The following is a 19010-nucleotide window of genomic DNA, read 5'->3' on the forward strand; positions in this document are numbered from 1 at the left end:
AGTTAACAGTTGGCAAATTTATAAGCAACTGAAAATGAGTCTTTCTAGTTAGATGTTTCAGACAATCTTATTAACGGGTGGGACTGTTGCCTCTGGTATGGGCAGGTGCCGGGTGGGGATGCTGCGTGCGGCTCGGTCAGACCCGGCTGCAGTCTGGCGAGGATGCGAGTGCTGGAGAAGGCTGGGTTAGGGCTCCAGGGGTGGCCGGTGGGCCTTATCCTGAGTGCCTGATGGAAACAAAGGAAACTCCTGTAATGTTTCTTTTTCCTGTTAAGAGAAACAAAACCAACAAGCCTCCTAGGAAATGAGATGCAGAAGGTCAAGTTAATGAAGCAAGACTGCACTGCTAAGTGTTGAAGAGTTAAAATATGCAAAACTTAACCTCAGGTGCACAACTCTGACTCTGCCCCCTTGTGCATATTCATTAAAATACAGTCTCTAATTACATGTAGTAAGTTATCTGAGCTGCATGTGTCCTTAAGTACAGCAGTGAAAATTCTGTTGTACTGTGCACTGTGATGCTGCAGGTGGGTTATCGGTTGGAGGCCACGAGGCTGCTAAGTTAAAGGCTGCTGCCGTGACGTGAGCCCTGCCAAGTTAGATGTGCGAGTGCCTCGCTGTGCAGCCGCGTGCTCCTCTGCCTTTGTGTGGCCACGGATTAGATCTGACTCCTGTACTGTCACCGTGCTGGTGCGTACTGATGGAGATGCTGCTTGCATCTGTCCAATACCCATGGATGTTCACTTTTAAGATTCCTTTTTTCATTCTGACTTCTTTGGTGCTGTTACAAACCTGGAGTGACTGGACTGAAGGCAGTGGGTACCCAAAGTGAGCTGGCGGGGCTGGACTGGAGCCCAGCCGAGTGCTCTGCCCCCACCCCGAAGCAGGCTGCTGGTCGGGCTGCAGGCAGACCTTTGTGCTGCCTCAGCTGGGCTCCAGTGAAATGGGGGAACTCCAGCCCATGCCCACCTCCCTTCTGTGGTGCAAATGCAGAATGACAGACTTACCTGAGCAACGAGGCACAAAGGGCTGTTGAGCTGAGCCATCGTTGCTTGCCATGCGTGCCTTGCAGGCTCAGCCACCCAAGAAGCACAATTAGGATGCGGCAGTGCGTTCTCATCTGGGCTTTCTTGGGCTCAGAAAATGGATTTAGAGGATTTTCTTAAAATATTTTGCTGCTGCTGTTCAAAATATCCCTCTCTGATTAGAAATAGCATGCAAGACAAAAATGGGAAGAAGTGGCTTTGGTGATCTCCTAGAAACATCAGAACTATATTGGCTTTTTCATTTCTGATTTCCCACCTGTGCTCGTCACACAGCATCTTTGCACTAACAGTGATCCCTATTCACACATAGTGCCTGTGCTGAACTTATATGCTGCTTAATCCTATTTAAAGCCAGCCAGAAGTGGATGGTATCTCAGTGGTGCCTTTGCCCTGTTAAGAGCTCAGATGAGCTCTTTGCTCTGCCCAGCATGTCCATGCAGCTGATAGGGGATGAATTCTGTTGGGAACAAATTCGTATGGTGTTTCAAAAGAAATCTCTGGATGCTACCTGATGATGGTGAGGGCTTGCACCTCTTCACTGCTGCCCATGAGGGCAGTTTTTATCCATGCAAGGCATAGTTAGTGACCCAGTGGACAGTTGCTATTAGTTGCCCATAGCTGTGGAGCTTTGTTGGTCAGTGTTGGCTGGGCTTTATCCTGATGTGTCTCCCTCAGCTGTCCTTTTAAAGGGCTGATAAATTAAAGCTCCAGCAGCATCTTGTGCAGGTGATACATGCAACCAGCTTGGGGACTTACCAGTGCAATGAAGAGGCTTTAGAAGTTACAGCTCTTGCTGTATGGGGAGACACACTGCAAATAAGAGCAGGAACATCTATCCTGTGCAACCTGGTGCTGGTGGTCTTCCTCGCAGGAGTGCCTGGATGAGACATTACTCGGAGTAGACTGTGGATTGCTGTGTGATGGCTCTCTTGCTTCTCCAGTGTGTCTGGGACCAGCAGGAAGAGGGTTAAGGGTGGTATTTTGGTATTATGGGTGGGGCCCCTTCCTGATCAACTTCAAACCAGCTGTTGGTTAAAGCCAATTTTATGGACGCCAGTGAGAGAGGTAGGTGACTTATGCATTTCTGAGGGCAGCTTTTAGATGTCCAATTCTAGTTAGTTGAGAGGAAACCCACCAGACATAGAAGCATTGGCTCTTTGCTGATAAGGATAGAGGAGCTCTGGGCTCTGTCTTCAGGCTGCCAGACTGCCCCGTGTCCCGCATCAGCTTACATCCAGTGTGCCTTTAAAACCAATGCATGGTGTGGTGCAGGACTAATGATAACTCTTAGATAGCGGACCACAAGGTGGTAGCTACCCAAAAGTGGTGCCCACTCCTGTGGGAGTATAGTGACATTTTAGCTCTGGAATCACTGATGGAGATGTTTACTTTAAAAAAGTAATGATAAAACATCTGTCTGGAAAAGGGTGTAAAATACCCTGTTTTCCTCTTTCTCATATTTTATAATTTTGAAACCCTTCTCAAAGTCTGTTATTCCTGCCGTGGGCTATTTGTTGGTGCACAGCCCTACGTACACTGGCCATCTTGCCTTGACAGCATTGTGGCAAGGTGCTCAGATACTTTTGAAGGTTCAGATGTCTGTGACTTGCCCAACACCTGGTGCTGTGCTTGAACTTCAGTGTCTTTGAGGAGCACCTGAGCTCCCTTGGAGCTTGGATTTAAGGCAGGAGGAGGCTACATAAAACATGCTTTTTTTTCCAAGGTGACGGTGCAAAAAAACAACACTCCTAGGAAAGAGTTAATGTTGGTCTGTCTGCAGATGTCCTGATGGAGTGAAGGCAAGCAATGATATTTTATATCATTTTGATATCCGGTCTAAATTAGGCCCGAGGGAAAGACTGTGGCCTATTTAACCCAGCATCTGTCAGTTATCATCATTTTCAGCCAACTTTAGTAGTTTCAAGTATAAAATTTATATCTGGGGGGAGGAGAGGAAAAGAGGCTAGTAGGAGCTGGATTTGGCTACCTCAGCTTTTGTTGGAGTTTGCAGTGGCCTTCTAGGAGTTCTTACATGAGATAAGAAACAAATTAGTAGGGACAGCACTGTGGGTGGAACTGGCTGTATGGTCATCAAATGAGAGCCGTATGGAGGGTGGAACAAGGAAGATGAAGGGACAATGTTAGTGAGGTTTTCAAGGATTAGTCTTGGGACTGGATAGTGTTTGGTTAATTGTGTTGCAAGAAGAACTGGAATTTGATTATGAAATTTGATAATGTAACCTTGAAAGGCATTCTTGACAGATGTGGATGGCCATCCTGATGAGCAGGCTGTAGGGTAACAGACCCAGGGTCTGGGACTCAGAAGTACGTGGCCTTGCTGATGTGTGCTTCTGCCACAGCTGAGAACATGGACTGAGGAGCCCAGGGAGTGGAGGGGCTGGTTTCCCTGGCTGGTGAGAGGGTGAGGGCTTGAGAGCTGCCTGTGGGATGCAGCTGTGAAAGAGGGAAATCTCATCTTAGTGGGAGTTTTCAGTAGAGGTGCAGCTGTGCCCCTGGCAGCCCACAAGATGGGGAGGACCTCCATGGGCATGCTCCCACCCTTCAGGCACTGCATTTCGCTCCATCCAGCCCCTGCACAGACAGCAGTTGCTGGAGCGGAGCAGAGCCCAGGGTGAGTCACTGGTATGTGCCAGGACCTGCCCTGCCTTGTTTGGGGAGGGAGAGCCCTGTCATTACCTGAACTTGGTCTTGGTGGTTACCAGAAAACAGACATGTTCCTGTAGCGTTCCTGTAGTGTTCCTGTGTGGCCGCTCAGTATTAAATGGTGCACAGCGTGCATAGCACACTGCGAAGGGGACTCTGTCCTGCCCCATGGAGATACTGCTGGCTGCAGTCAGGCAGCGAAACAATTTTTTTACCTGCTGTCATCTGAAGCCAAGCAGAAACCCTGAACTCCTGATGACTGACTAATGCAATTGCCCTTTATTTCCTGATACTTCCTGGAGAAGCAGAGGGACTCCAAAGCCTACCCTGTTGTAAGTCCTTGCTCAGGCTGTAGGCATGTTGCTCAGGTGCAGAAAATGGAAAATTCAGCAGCTGGGGAGAAACTCAAACCTCATCCTTCCCAGCAGCCTTCTCTGTGTGCCATGTGGTGTGGTAGATGCTTGTTTTTTTACACATCGGGATGTACTGGGTGGATTTTGTTGAAGCAGAGACCAGAACTTCACACCTGCTGTATGGCAGCACCTTGCAGTGCTTTTTCCTCTCGCAGCAGCTCAGAGTAGAAATTATGAATTTCTGGTGACCATGGTGCTGCCCCTGTCACCAAGCTGAAATTTGCAGATTGCATCAAACTGCTGCTCATCCTTCCAGCTGGTCTCTAACAAAAATTACTTTAAATTCTCTAGAAGTTAAAACATTTTGTCCAACAAGAAATAATGTGGTGGAGGAGCTCCTCCTCTTGCCTCCTGGCATTCAGACGTGCCAGGCTGTGCTGTGCTGTGCTGGGCTGCCTCACCCCAGGAGCTGCCTGAAAGGGTCAGTGGGGAGGCAGCGTGGTAGGGAGCGTGCTTTTGGGCAACCAGCGGTGGGTTTGCTGTGCCAGCACGCCGCCGGCTCCGGGGTTTCGAGGTGTGCCCGTCCCATCCTTACGCAATCTGCTGGAGTGCCGTGTTGTATAAGGCTGTTGTGTAAGCAGGGCACGGGCAGGTGTCAGGGTTTCAGCACCCGAGCCATGCTCCCCATCGTGCTCCCTGCGTTTCCCCACCTGCAGCCTGGAGGGGATCTGTCCCAGGGACTTCTCATCTGCTTTCCTGGTGGCAGTGCAGTGGTAGCTACCAGGTCCATTTCTCAGAGCGTGCAGTTAGTGGAAGGGTTGTCTTTAGGCTGAGGACAGTCACTACATGTGGCTGACTCCTGCTCCAGTGTTTAGCAGTAACTTTTCCAGGGATGATGGTAGATGTTGTAGGGGCTGGGGCTGTCTTTGCAGGATGTGAAGCCACCAGCGTGCCTGGGTGCTAATGAGGGTGGCTCTGCAGGAGCCTCCTTGTTCAGGCAGCGCTGCCTTGCTCTCTGCCCTCGTTTCCAGCTGACGTTACCACAGGCACTGTGCTACCTGTTACAAAGCTGTCTTGCGAAGGGAATGCCAGGTCTTCCATGCCACTGGCACCTCAAAGGGGTGCTCGAAATGAGCTCAGAGGGGAAATTTATCCCCCTGCCTGGGATCACACTGTGGTGAGAATGGCGTGCGGTCTGGAACACGGCAAGCAGGCTCTGAATGTCAGCGCATTGTTCATAGCGAGATATGTGTCATGTTGCATTAGCTCAGGCCGACAGCTACTGGTGGGAAAATATTTCTATGAGTTCCTCGGAATGCCCCCACCTCCTACAGGCAAGGACTTGTGCCTTTCGAGGCAGCAGCAAAACTATACCCGGCCATACTGGGGAAGCAGTGAGACCATCTGGTGCCCGCATACGTGGAAAGTCATCTGAGTGTTGTGTCCAAAGGGCAAGCCTGCCTGTGCTGGTAGCACATTCATGGAGAAAGTGTCTGACTGTTTAGAAGACAAAGCTCAGTTTTATTTCTTTGTAACCTCTGCTTGGGGGAGAGGAGATGGGGTTAGCGTGACTTATTCGGTAAAATCCACCATGCCCAGACCGAAGGCAGCAGCTGGCAGCGCTGGGAGCTGAGGAAGCCCTCTTGTTCCTGCCCACAGGCTACAGAGATCAGAAGCTGGAAGCGTGCTGGGTGGTTCATGAGCATGTAGAGCAGGACAGAGCAGTCTTCTCTTGTGAGTGCAAGTAGCCCCTCAGCGTTGCACAGCCACGTAACGGTGTGAGGATGGGGCAGGAGCAGGGCTTCTGTGGGGGAAAGATACAGTGGGAGGACATTGGCTTGCTCACGTGGAGGGTCTGCAGCCCGTGTGCAGAGCTCCAGTGCTTTGCAGGATTGAGAAGCTTTTGGCAATGCCCTGCATGATCCTTCTCTAAGGGGCGGGACTCCACTGCTCATCCCCTCATCTGCAGAAGCTGCTCTTGGCGGGGCGAGCTCATTTTGTAATGAACCGCTCTTTCGGAACGAGTGGAGCAGGTGCCAGGCTCTCTGCTGAGCGGGCAGAGCTGCAGCGTGTGCAGCGGTACCTCCCTGCGGTCATTTTTTGTTCTCTGCTTCCAGCACTCTTCTGAGTCGGGTCCAGTCTCCAGCACCAGTTACAAAGTGCTGCTGGTGCAAGCCAGGAGCTGCCAGCGACAGTGGTAGGTGGCAGGGAGCGTGAGGGTCGGCACCGGTCCCTGGAACTCCTGTGTGTCCCTCGCAGCTCCATCGGTGCCCCGGCGAATGCTTTGCTGGGTGCCTGCAGCGGTGCGCGCCGACTCCTCAGCTCGCAGCTTCCCTCTGCCTGGGCTGGCTCCAGCCCTGCCTGGCCTCCCTGCATGGCAGGTGGGCTGCTGCCTCCAGAGCGCTGCCTGCTCTCATTATTTTGTTACTCCAGCATCAGCTTTTCTGAGCCTCTCTCTCTTTATTTTCTTCCAATGTCAAAAAGGTGAGGAGGTCAAGCGCTAATGCAGTATTTCTTTCCTTTCGTAAAACGTACCTAGCAGATGAGGAGTGTCAACACCGATTTGTTTTTCAAGTGTTTCTGCAGGATTATTTTCTTGTTAAAAGTGACAAGGAGGTGCAGAACTGTCGGCCTTTAGCCAGAGATGTCATCTCGTCTTTGCGTAGGTGAACGGGCACAAGATGACAGAGCACTTTTTTTCTTGTGGGAAAGATGAAAATTTGATCCCAATTTAGTGATTTCCTTAAAAACTAAAAGGAGAACATGCCTCATCGTCTTCTGGTCCTCAGTAATGAGAGGCTGGAGAGAGGAAGAGCCTGCTAGACCGTAGTTAGTCCAGGGTGGTCCCTTAATGCATATTTTTGCAGAACTGCTTTCAGTACCGATGTGGGTGGCTCGAGCACAGTTACTCATCTATAGTCTTTACAAGTTTTGCTGCATCTTTTGACAGCAATATCTGATGATGGTTTCAGCAAAGGTAAGGTGCTCCTCTGTCATAGCTGGCAGTATGGACCGTGTGGGGAAATCGTTCTGGGTTTCAGCTGCGTGCTCAGGACTTGCCCAGGAAGATGCCCTGTGCCCGGGAGCCTGCGAGTGGCTGTGGTGCTGCCGGCTGACCTGGCTGCTGCCCCCGCTGCTGTGCAGCTCCACGGAGGTGCTGTCTTCTGCTCCTAATTGCAAGTGTTCATTGGGTGCTCAGCCCAGCATGTGGCTTTCTGTGAGCCTGAGCTGTAGCCCCTGGTCTGCGCTGGGGCTGAGGAGTGGGGAGGGGGTAGGGGTGGGCTGGGGGTGCGATCCTGCTCCTTGGCTGCCCTTCGGCACGCTGCGCACGTCCTGGCACCGGAGAGGGGAGGAGACACTAAATGCCGCACTCCGGTCTCTCAGAGCTGATGTTTTCTGGCAGTTAAGGAGACTAATAAATGACTTGCCACTTGACGTAATCATTAAGGGGTCTGCTGCGCTGTTAAAACCCTCTCCCCTCCCACCTGTGCGCAGCTTCCAGTGATCCTCCAGGAAAGGGAGCGCCGTTGATGGTGTCAGGTGCGGGATGGAGCCGAGGGAGCTGGACTCGTGTGGATGGCATTGGCTCTGGCACGTGGAGCTGAGCTCGGGTAGTGCGGCACGCTGTGGGACCAGCCCTGGGGCTGGCGGTGGGGCCGGGGCTGGGATTTATCCACTGGGTCAGCAGAGGCGGATCGGAGAACCCAGGTGGGCTGGAGACACGGTTGAGTGTGGGGGGATTTGTACCCTCGAGGCTGCTCATGCACGGGGCTGCGCCGGTCCTCCAGTCCACGTCTCCTTCGCTGGATTCATACTGGTTCGTGCTGGCCACCCACCCTGTGGTGAGGCGCCTCGGCAGCTTCAGGCACGGTCTGCTCCTGCTCTCCGTGGTGAGAGCGCCTGAGCCTGGAGATCTGCGGGGAGAAGCTGGGTGGTTTCTGCTGCCATCTGGGCAGCAGCTGCTTTGGTGTGGTTTTCGGTGCAGTTTTCTGGCTGCAGCATAGGCAGGGCATGGTCACCGCGGCTCTGCCAGCCTTGGCTTTGCCTTCGGAGCTTCCCTTTGCCCCGTGCTGTTTCCAGGGGTTTTCTGTAACCATCAACTGTGGCGATTAAAACTAGACAGCAAATGTCCTGAGACCGGAGCTGTGCCATCAGGACACAGGTGAACTGTGAACTTGGGTGACATCACTGAAAGTGTTTTTTCTCAATAAATTCTCCTCTCTTCTTCAGACGGTCTGGCAGGTCAGTTTTGCCTCAATTTGGTCAGAGCAAGAAAAAGAAATACACAGTTTTAAGAAGATTTCCACAGTGATACTTCTGAACACAGTCTGCATTTTTTCCTTTAGCAAAGCAATGCCAGGAACTAGCAACCACATCTTATTTTTTTAGTAGGATGATGAAAATAACCTCATGTGGCCGAGCCGAATGCTCCCGGACTCAGCAGCTTTGTGCAGATTCCAGAGCACCAGGATAAGAGGTGCTCAGTGAAAACTTTCTCTTTTCTAATTTCTCTTTCCTCTTCAGAGCTCGAGTTCTGTAGTGCTGCAGCATACGAGTGGAGCAGCTCTTCCAAAGCCCGACTGCTTCGTGCTTTTGTACCGACTTTGAAAACAGTGACCCGTTGGACTGAAAGTTTCCCTGCTTTTTCTCAGCCCCTGTGTGATGTGTGTGTGCAGACAGGTTGTTAAAATTGACTTTTTTTTTCCCCATCAGTTGTTAATACCTCATCATGAAGACTGCATGGTTTTAGGACAGCCTTGCTGAAGCATTTTAGCAGTGTGCCTGTTTGTTCAAGCTGGTAATAAACAATTTCCTTACATGTAAAAGATGAAGCAAAGGTAGCTTTTGGAAGAGAGCCAGTTTGAAGCTAAAGTGGAATGCTTCTCCTGAAGCCTTTTACTTAAAAATGTGCTCATAGTCAAGCAATTTAGCTTTTCATAGAAAAAACAACACTGGAAAAACAAGCAAACTGGAGACAACATATGAAATGATCCCTGTAGGGAGATGTCAGACAGCGAGAGTAGACAGAGCAGCATGAAAGTGGGTGAATCAGTGTATTCTTTTGTCATCTCTCCAAGTCCAGAAATTCAGCAACTTTGGAGAAAGTTGTAGTTAGAGGAGTAATAAAAAGGCAACTGTCTCACATGGAAACAACATCAGTGGAATAAATCCATGCAAAAACAAAGGAGGTGAGGCTCAGGCTGCTGCAAGAGAGACTCCTTGGTGGGGGAGTTCGGTGTGCTTACATCTGCGGTGGTGGAAATGCGTGTACTAAAGCACCCGAGATGAGTCTAGCCTTGTCCAGAAGTAAATTAGCAGAAGTAAATAACGTATATCCACCTTCCCATAAGTTCTGGCTTCATTAACAGTGATATCATGCCTTGCTTTTCACAGCTTTTGTGATCGTGGGGTAAAGTATTTAAAAAAAAAACCAAAAACAAAAACCCAAGATAATTCTTTTGTTTGGAAAAAAAACCCCTAAAAGCCCTGAAGTGACCTTTTATTCTAAGTGAAGGAACAGGCAGGCTGATGGCTTTTTCAGATACGAAGAGTCATGGCAAAGCAGCCCAAACGCTAGCCAGCACTCCTATATGGGAGCGCTGCCGGCAGCGCACACTTGGCCCTATTGTCTCTGCGCTTGTATGGACTAGTCAGGGGGAAATGAGGTATTTCCTTTTTGCAGCTTGCGTGTATTAGAGTGCTGGAGGTCAGATCCTGCCCTGCCTTGCACCACGGTAAAGCCTGCGTAACCCTGGGGTTTTGTGAGGTTTACACGAGTGAGAGCAGAATCAGATTCTGCGCCAGGTGTCTGGGAGGCTGTGACCTTCTGGGTCTTCTGGGGCATCATAAGTTAAACATGTTCTGATTAGCCTACACTGTAAATCCAGCATTTTAATTCTTTCCATATGTAAGATCCAGTCTAATAAGCCAAAGTTTAAGACCATGCAATCTATTTGGAATAACCATACGGATTAAGAGTCAGACTGTGCTTTTCTGCTTCTTGTATTTATACTAATATAGAGACATTTGCTAATGTGCATGTAGCTCATGCTGGTATCCATTTTTTAAAAATATGACACCAAATGGCTTGCATTAAAATATTTGAAAAGCAGTAAAACTGTGAAAGTTTCTCTCTCGCGCACAGGCAGACACATCTGTGAAATGAAGCGTCTCCAGGCAGCACCATTCCTGTCCCTCCCCGCAGGCTTATCAGCGGAGCTGAAGATCCCTGCGAGGGTGCTGGGCCAGCGTGAACCCCCCGGCTCGCCGCAGTTCTCCACGGCCGCTGGGCCAGCATCGGCCCGATGCCTCCGCGACCCCCCGGGCACAAGGGGAGAGCAGCCTTCAGGGCAAGGAGGACCTGGCTGATCCAGATCCCTCCTGCAGCAACCAGGGCTGAACCTTGAGGAACTTGTGGCCCTGGAGAGCCCAGGGGCCGTCTGCGGTTGGCTGGGCACGTGGTGCTGACGTCGCGGTGTTGTCATCCCCCCGCTGCTGGGAGGTATTCCAGCTGGGGTTTCACCCTGCTGACGCCCTCCTGCATGCTGGAGAGAGGTCTGGAGAGAAGAGCAGCAGAGCTGGGAGCCAGGTGCTCGCTTTGATACTGGGACCTTTGCATTCATCAAAGTCATTAGGGTTTACTGGTCTTTTCTGCAGTTTCTTGGTTGTCTTGGGAAGATCTCCTTCCTCCTGCCTTGTCCCTTGTCTCACCAGTTTGATTCTTTCTCTGTCTTTCTGTTTTCCTGTCTCTTTCTTTCTTTAACATCAAGTTATGGATTTGAAATACTATTTTAAAAGAAAAATAGCAGTGCTCTGTTTTTGAAGCTTTGCTCTTGTGCTCTGCAGTGAATGTCCCTCAGGAGAAGGTCAAAGCAGCCTACTTATGATCACGTCTTCTGCAAGTACCCGTCACCACTGGGATTGGTGGTGGGGTTTATGGGTGGACACAGGTCTCCCAGCCCTCGGCGGTGTCTGGCAGGCTCCGCAGTCCCCTTTGCTGCTGGCTCCTGCTTTGCCACATAGTATTCCTGTGCCACCTTCTGAAGGTGGCGAACCTGGCGGCTGGTGTGACCTCTGTGTCTGTATTTTGTATGTTGTTTGTTTCTTGTTAATTAAGTAGTTGCTTTGTTATATTCCTGCAGCTGATAGTACAAAGGCACTGTGACCAAGACTCTGCCAAGGAGAGTCCCGTGCACGTCCCCAGGCTGAGGACCGTCACTTTGCTCACTGTTCATCAGCTCTGGCTCTGTCCGGGAGAGGGGTAGTCTTGGGGAGCAGCTGTGCAGATGGGGACTGCCCTCGGCGGCTCCGGGTCCCTCTGAAGGTCTCACTGAGTTCAGGGTGAGCAGCACCAGTTCCTGCCACACTGGCGAAGCGCTGGGGCAAGGAGCGGCATCCTCTGTCCTCATCTCGCAGCCCTTGGCCTTCTGCGTGGGCCTGGTGACCAGATGTGGCCAGAAGCACCAAGCATCTCCCCTCTCCTTGTGGTGTTTCTTGTGGGACGTGTTTCGGCTGAGGGCGGGAGCCTGCGCTGCTGGCTGTTCCCAGGGTACCAAAAGCATCTGGGCCAGGATTATAAAGCAGTCAGCTTGTCATGGGAGCCAGAGTCGGGCCCGGGTCTGTGCGAGCGCAGGAAAGCATTTCCGAGTGGGAGTTGCACTCTGCCATCCGTCATTTGCTCAGACGGAGAGGAGGGAGTCAGCGTGAGACATGGCAACTTCTTCCTCCCTGTCTACAGCATTAATCTAAATGCCAAAACGCAGACCTTGTGGAATGTACTGGCGCTGCGGAGAGCACCAGCCTCTAATTCCATATGGCACGGAAATATCCCCCAGGTAGCGCTTCACAGACACCCAGCGCTGTCTCGCAGCTTGTAGGTTAATGCCGCCAGCTTGGCTGCTTATTCATGCCGGTGTTAGGCCATATTGAGGAGCCGCTGGGTTGGGCTGCCTGAGGTGAGGAGAGAGCCCGGGGGGAGAGGGGAGTGCGGAGACGCTCCCAATGCTGGGCTGGAAATTGTTTATTGAAAGGAAAGGATCATATTACACTCAATTTTTGCTGAGTTTATCTTGGTTTTTATCAGATTACACACGGGATAACTCATCAATATTGTGATCCTGCTGACATGTAAGTGAGCCGCTGCATAATTCATGGCTGCTGCAGGGCTCCGGCAATGGGAGGCACATATTTAATTAGACACTTCACCATTTCACTCTTCTGGAGCAGCCCTGGGATTACACCCGCGGAGGTGGATGCTGCGGTGGCCCTGCCTGCCGCAGCCCCAGGCTGCCTTGCAGAAACCGTGCTGGCGCTGTCCCCGGCATCCCAGCTCGGTGGCAGAGGCACTGTGTCATGTTTTCATGGCGCAGCGCTTTGCGGGGACATCCGACAGCGTAGCCTTCTGGGTGGCATGGTGCGTGCGGGTCAGGGCGCAGGACGACATAGCCTGCTGTGGAGCAGTTCAGCCTGTGCTGTCCTCAGGGGGCCCCTGGCTTCAGGCAATGGTCTGTGGAGGCTGCCATGGAAGAGCAAGTCTTCCCAAGCAGTGCTGCCCTTGGGGTGGCCTTGTGGGGGCAGGTTGCATTTCACCTCTGTGCACCGATGCCCTCCCTGCACGTTGCACTGGGAGCTGAGGCCTGGCCCTGTTGCGTGGCTGACCATGCCAGCTCTCTGTGTGGGAGAAAACTTGATGTGCCCATCGGCTAAAGTGAATTGTGCTGCTGTGGGTGGCCTGTCTGCTGCCGGCCCTCTGCCAGGATGCAGGGCAGCATCAGCACGGATAGTCGGGGAGGGATCCCAGGAGTGGTGTGCTGTGCTGGGCTACCAAGCATGGGCACGGTTTCAGAGCACAAGGGTCTGCAGCAGATGGGGGTTTCCCTGGGGCTGCTGCTCTGCCTCTCCCCTGCCAGGGCCCGTCGGCAGTAGGTTCCTTGCACCAACAGTACTGAGCTCAGAGCAGAGCCCTGAGTTGTTAAATAACACTGTAATAGGCAGAAATGCAAAGAAAACTTAGTAATGGCCTGTTAATTTTTTAATGCCTGTATTGAGTAAGAGACAGTAACTAATTCCCTTCCCTGTGCTGAACAGTTCAATAAATTAGCTTTACAAAGTTCAGAGCTGATCAGAGTACCAGAGCTTTGATTCCTGTGCTTCGCATTAGGGTACTGACAACTTTTGCAGCATTTCCCTCCCTCGGGCGATATTTCTAGTGATGGAGTTAAAGGAGTATTATTGCCTGTTTCTTCTTCAGTGCCAATTGTCATCTGCTCTCATGAGGCTGCATCACAGCCCGGTTAGAGTGCTGCTCCAGAAGGCAGGCTGTTGGTTTTACTTGCAAAGCAGCTTTTGCTGTCTGAGACCTTCCTGCTTGTGGGTCAGTCTGTCTGTCCATCTGCTGGCTCTCCGTCTGTCCTCGCGGTGTCCATCACTGGCAGCAGTGTTGCCAAGAGTGTAATTTAGAAAGCTCAGCTCTGCTTCCACAGACCTGAGATGCTCCAGTGAATGGAGATCGTGCTGATGGTGGGAGAGGAATAGGTGTGTTGCCTTCTGCATGGCGTGCAGCCGATTTGACAGCTGTGTTCTGACCTTCAGAGGCAAAGACACTCAAAGTAGGGGAATACATTGAGAGGGGTGATATATACGGTCCATGCCATATGTGAATGTCAGTGGTGACATCTCACAGGGCTCAGTTTCCGAGCGGGGGTGAGTCGACAGGAGCCTGATAGCAGCCAGGCACCCAGGGTGGGATTTAGGTGGGTGAGCACTGAGCTGCACCCCCAGGTCAAGGTGTGCCTGGCTGCTCCAGGCTATGGGCCTCTGTGTCCATGGGAAGCGAACCCCTGCGAAACCAGGGAACCGATGAGTGCTGTGGGTCTGTTCTGCCCCCCTGCCAAGCTCAGGGTCCGAGCTGGGCCCTTGGACCCAGGGAGGGGAAGATGTCCCAGCAGAGACAAGGGGTCCTCCTTCTCGGGTACCCTTTGGAGAGCACGTTAAACCATGGTGATGAGATGAGGGGCGTAGCGTCTCCTCCCATGCTTGTCAGCTGTAACATTTAACTCCGCAAATCCACGTTACCCATAAAAACACCCAGTCCTTTGTCAGTCTTTTCAAATTCAGATCTCAACGCCTTCCTGCAGCAGTGACGTCCAGAGCTGAATTACGTGTTTATGGAAGAGTCTTCTTTAACAATCTTGAATTTCTCACTCTGGTCTCACTCATCATCTTCTCCATCTGGGGCTTCAGAACAGAGACAGTGGCTGCCCCTGCCCTCCCCTCTCTAGGGCACCCCCAGATTTATACGATCATTATCGTACCCCCGCTCACAATCTCCTTCCCACAGCGAGCAATGTCCAGAGGGGCGAGGAGTCGCATTCATGGGGGTTCAGTGGTGGACCCCTCCCCAGCACTGGTCTTTTGTCTGACTGTGTTCAAGGCAGTGTGTGTCTCTCTCTCACAGGCTGTTTGAAAAGGTATCGGAGATAGTGAGAATTTTTTTCCATTTTTGTGGTGCTTCCCTCCATTAATTTCCTGGTTGTAGTACATTACTCATGGATAATTAAGAGTGAGCTATTAATACAACATTTAATATTCAAGTGCAGTGAAGAGGAGAGAACAATAAGTCAAGGAATCATATACTACAAGACATTTTGGTTTAGTGATGAAATTTTTTTTGCTGGCTTTGGCTATCAGAGCATAGTGCTGCTTCCATTTAAGTATGGTCCTGAGAACTTCATTTATTGATAGAATACAAATAGGACATTAAATCAGGGGAAGTGAATTTGAATTGCTGGCCATATATACAATTATGAACACGACTGGCTACTTCTATCTAGTGTATCTTAAGTTAGGAGAATTATGTTAGAGACCGCTAAAGAGAGCTTAGAGTGTCTTAAAATTAATGAGATTGAAGTCTGTCTAGGAAAAAAAATTAATGCTAAAATGCAGCTCTCTCATTAGGGATGAAAAAATTGCTTTAGAGAAGTGGTCATGCTTTGCCCAGATGGAGAAACGCGAGGCAGGTAGGCTGTGTACCAGCACCAGATAAACACGTCTCAGCCTTAAGTGCTCCTCCTTGCCCCGCTGTCCTCACGTATGGGGGATGAATTGATTGCTAGCAGCCGAGAGGAGAGGGAAGCTCGCGTGCCTGGCTGGGAGGGGTGGCCGTGGTGCAGCCCATTGCTGGGTTTCCCAGCTTTCTCCCTTCCCAGTTCCTGCTAGCTGCTCCCAGCACCGCACACCCGCTCTGAGCGACCAAGCCATGCGTCTGCAGAGCCCCTGATACGGCGTGTTGGAGGGTTGCTGGGGAGGAAGCAGTCTCCTGTCCCCCAAAGGCTGTAGATTTGAGTGTCCTGTGTCCGCAGTGCGGTGCTTCCTGGGGCAGGTTTTCAGACGGCCACTTCTTTGTGAGGATGCACTGAGGCTTTTCGGACCAGCCACAGCCAGAGGGTACGTTACTTGCTCCTTGTGCCATAGGTCTGCCTGTACTTTGGAGGTGAGGACGGAGGTTTAGGTCCATGAGCGCGCCCCACCTGAAACACGCAGTGGATGGTGGCAGTGGCAGCACGCACTTGGCCAGAGATCACTGCTCCCTGGGCAGGGGGCTTGCCTTGGGCTCCCAGCTGGAGCAGGGGCACAAGAGGTGGGCGTAGAGCCGCTGCCCCACGGCAGAGCGGGGAGGTGGGATCCCCCAGTGCCATGTCTCCCAGCTGGGGCGGCCTTGGTAGGGCAGCAGGAGCGCCGGCACTGCGGTGGGAGGCTGCTCCGCTAAGTCACACCGGGAGCTCTCCGGAGATCGAGTGCGTAAAGATGTCACGAGTCAAGCACATGTAAAGGTTGCCATTTACAAGCAAGTAATTGCAAGAGTTACCACACAGCTGTCTCTGAGACAGCGCAGGATATTGTTATTTATATCCCCACTGTTCGCACGCTGCTCAAACGCGTGTCCCTGCCCCCAAGCAGAGCAGCAGTGCTGCTCCCTGCCAGCGAGCACCGCCTTGTTACGGTACCTGGCCTCGCTGCACGGTGGGCAGCTGCCTTCTTCCCTTGGTGAGGGGGTTGTCTGTCGCTTGTGCGCTGAGTTACCCCATCCAGATTTTGCACAGGCTCGTGTCCCGACATGGGGCTTCCTCTAGCTACGCCAGGTGCACCTGATCACACGCATGTGCGTGCACAAGCACCACACATATGTAAATACTTGTGCATTATTTTGTTTGATGAGCTGAATAATTGGTTGTTTACAGATGGGAGAGAGTAAGTGTGCTTCTGACCTTTCTTCATGTGGGTTGTTTATAGTTAATAATGATCCTGCTAACTACGTCCATGTCTTTAAGGGGGCTCTTCTCTCCTATAGGCAGTCTCTGTGCTCTCTGAATCCTAAATACAAAGTCCCTAATCTCCGTAGGGATTAAAAAAGACCGACTGATCGCAACCATTCTGAAACAGGGTATGTAATTAAACATAGGCACTGAATTGATTCCCAATTAAGCAGCAACAAAACGAAGTCTTTACTAGTATAATAAAAATATTGTCAAAGTGTTGACAGTATTCAGGCGCAAAGCTTTCCTGAGTCCACCGTGTGCGCACATTTATAAGTGTCATATAAATAGCTGCATTTTTCAATGAGGAACCTTCAGTAGAAACGCCTGTTGTAAAATGGCGTTTGCATCTCTGGACATCAGAGACTGCTCAGCACGTTGGAAACGGCTGCTTCCAGCAGTGACCGCTCACTGGCGTCCCCCTTCCAGAGGAGCAGGCCCAGCACAGGAGCCGTGGCTGAGCGGGGATGCTGGCGTCCAAAGGCTGGCCTGCGCTAGGGGCACAACGGAGGCCCGGGCTTGGGTGAGCCCCGGGGGTGAGACCGGGATCCTCAGAGGTGTTTTATGTGCAGTGTCAGCATTTAAAACAATTTAAGCATTTAAACGAGACTGGACTTGAATAGCTGACGTTACAGATCCCGTGCTGGCGCACCCAGCCGTGCTGGGGTGGACCAGTGCCCGGCTGGGCTGCAGCCCACTGCCCGCCGCTGGGTTGCTGCCTCTTCTGCGTCCCCTGCCCTGCCTAGGCACCACCGTGCCGACTCTGAGGGCTGCTGGTTTGGGGCTCCCCCCTCAGTCTGACCCACCACCGGGGGCTGTGCTGCTCTCAGCTTTTCTGCCTTTTGGTGGCTATGCTGAGGTGGTCCACGGCCAGCTGTTTCCAGAAGCAGGAGCAGAGCAGCCTTGTGCGGCATTGCGGTGGGCGAGCTGCAGGTGAAGCCTGCCAGGATAACCCTTCTGTTGGGGATCAGAGCGCCTTTTACTGTGAAGCCTCCTGGCCTTGGGATAACACAAAGAAATGCAGAAGAGGTTGTGGATTGCCTGTAAGGAGGTGGCTCCATCTCGAGAGAGGGGTCTCCTCTGGACAGGTATTTCTAACCATCCGCTTACGTGGTCTGTGGTGGGTCTGGTCTGCTGGGGTTTGAATTTGCCCTGACACCTGGCAGCCCTTTTGTACACTGTTGGGGGAGTAGTGATTCCCACCGGTGCCAGCATGCAGAGGGGACCAAAGGGTCAGCTGGGAACATGAGTTGTCCTTCGACACTGGTTTTGCCCTGGGCTCGCTTGGCTGTTCACTGGGAGAGGGACTGAAAAAAATACTACTAACCCTAACATTACGATCCGCTCTGTGCACCATGCCTTGGGAGTGCTACGCAGCTGCTGCGGCATTCGTGACTTCGGGACACACGTGTGTTTGCTGTGAAGAGCAGCGTCACTTTGCGTAGCTTCTCCATTTCTGTAGGCTGGAGCAGAGTGTGAGTGTGAGCGTGCATACGTGAGTGTGTGAGCGTGAAGCTGAGACAGGGATCTGGGGGAGGGGAAGGTTTCAGCAAACATTTCCTTACCAAAACAGCCCTGACCTTTGCAGGGCTGAGCTGTCTGATGCAACAGGCTGAACCTTTCCAGACTCCAGCTCCAACCTGAAATGCTTCAGAGCAAAATTAATGGTCGCTGCATTGGCCCCAGTGTTTACATCCAGTGCTTGCTTGCCCGGCCGCTGTCAGAGGTTGGGGAGAGGGGTCTGAAAGCCCAAAGTGGGAGCCGCAGTCTGTTTTTCTCACACATAGCCTGGATCAGTGTCGACTGATGCCTGTGGGCAGCGATGCTTATGGGTGAAGGTTGTGGGCAGCGACACTTACCCGTGAAGGCTGGGTGCTGTGCCGCGCGCGCTTGTGCTCTCTTGCGCCCTTCGTTTGGGGAGCACTGGGTGCCAGCATGGAGGAAGGGTCATGCAGGGCCGGGGCACGGAGAAGTGGCCAAGTCAGGCGCTCCAGAGCAGCTGGTGTTGGTTTGGAGGGATGGGCGGAGGTATTTGTTTTGACCATAGGCAAGAGAGTCAGCTTTTCCGTGCCAGGGTGTCGAACTCAGTTCATTGAAACCAAGAGAGAGTTTATTTGTTGGCACCTATGGTGCACAGGCGGGAGCTCCCATGCTCCAGGGATCGGCGCCGAGAGGGGTCGTCACTGCCTGGCTCTCTGGGAAACCGGCTGTTAGTTACAGAGATGCTGTTGTTTCTGTGTCCTGCGGTGAATAAAATTAAACAACTCTTTATTTCTGAATGACAGCCCAGGGACTGCACTTCTGCTCTGGCTCGGTGTGAAGTGGCTTCATCCCAGCGCGGGTCCTCTGGGGCCTGAAGCCCTCGATTCATTAGTTGTCAGGCTTGTAGGTGGATTCTGCATTAGGCCTTTAATTTAGTGTATTGCCATGGGCTACTGACCACATGACACTGCTCAAATGTGAGCAAATCTAACGAGGATCCAGGACTGCTCTTTAATTTGGTGAGAATAACAGAGTGAGCAGGGGCCCAGAGAGTGTTAATCATGAAGGAAAACTAGCTGAAACCAGGTCAGCCGGCGCTGGTTCTTGGTGTGACGCGATGGAGAGCGAGCGCGGGGGGCTGAGGAGGGAGC

The sequence above is a fragment of the Pelecanus crispus genome, chromosome 11 (genome assembly GCF_030463565.1).
Source record: "Pelecanus crispus isolate bPelCri1 chromosome 11, bPelCri1.pri, whole genome shotgun sequence".
NCBI classification, from domain to species: Eukaryota; Metazoa; Chordata; class Aves; order Pelecaniformes; family Pelecanidae; genus Pelecanus; species Pelecanus crispus.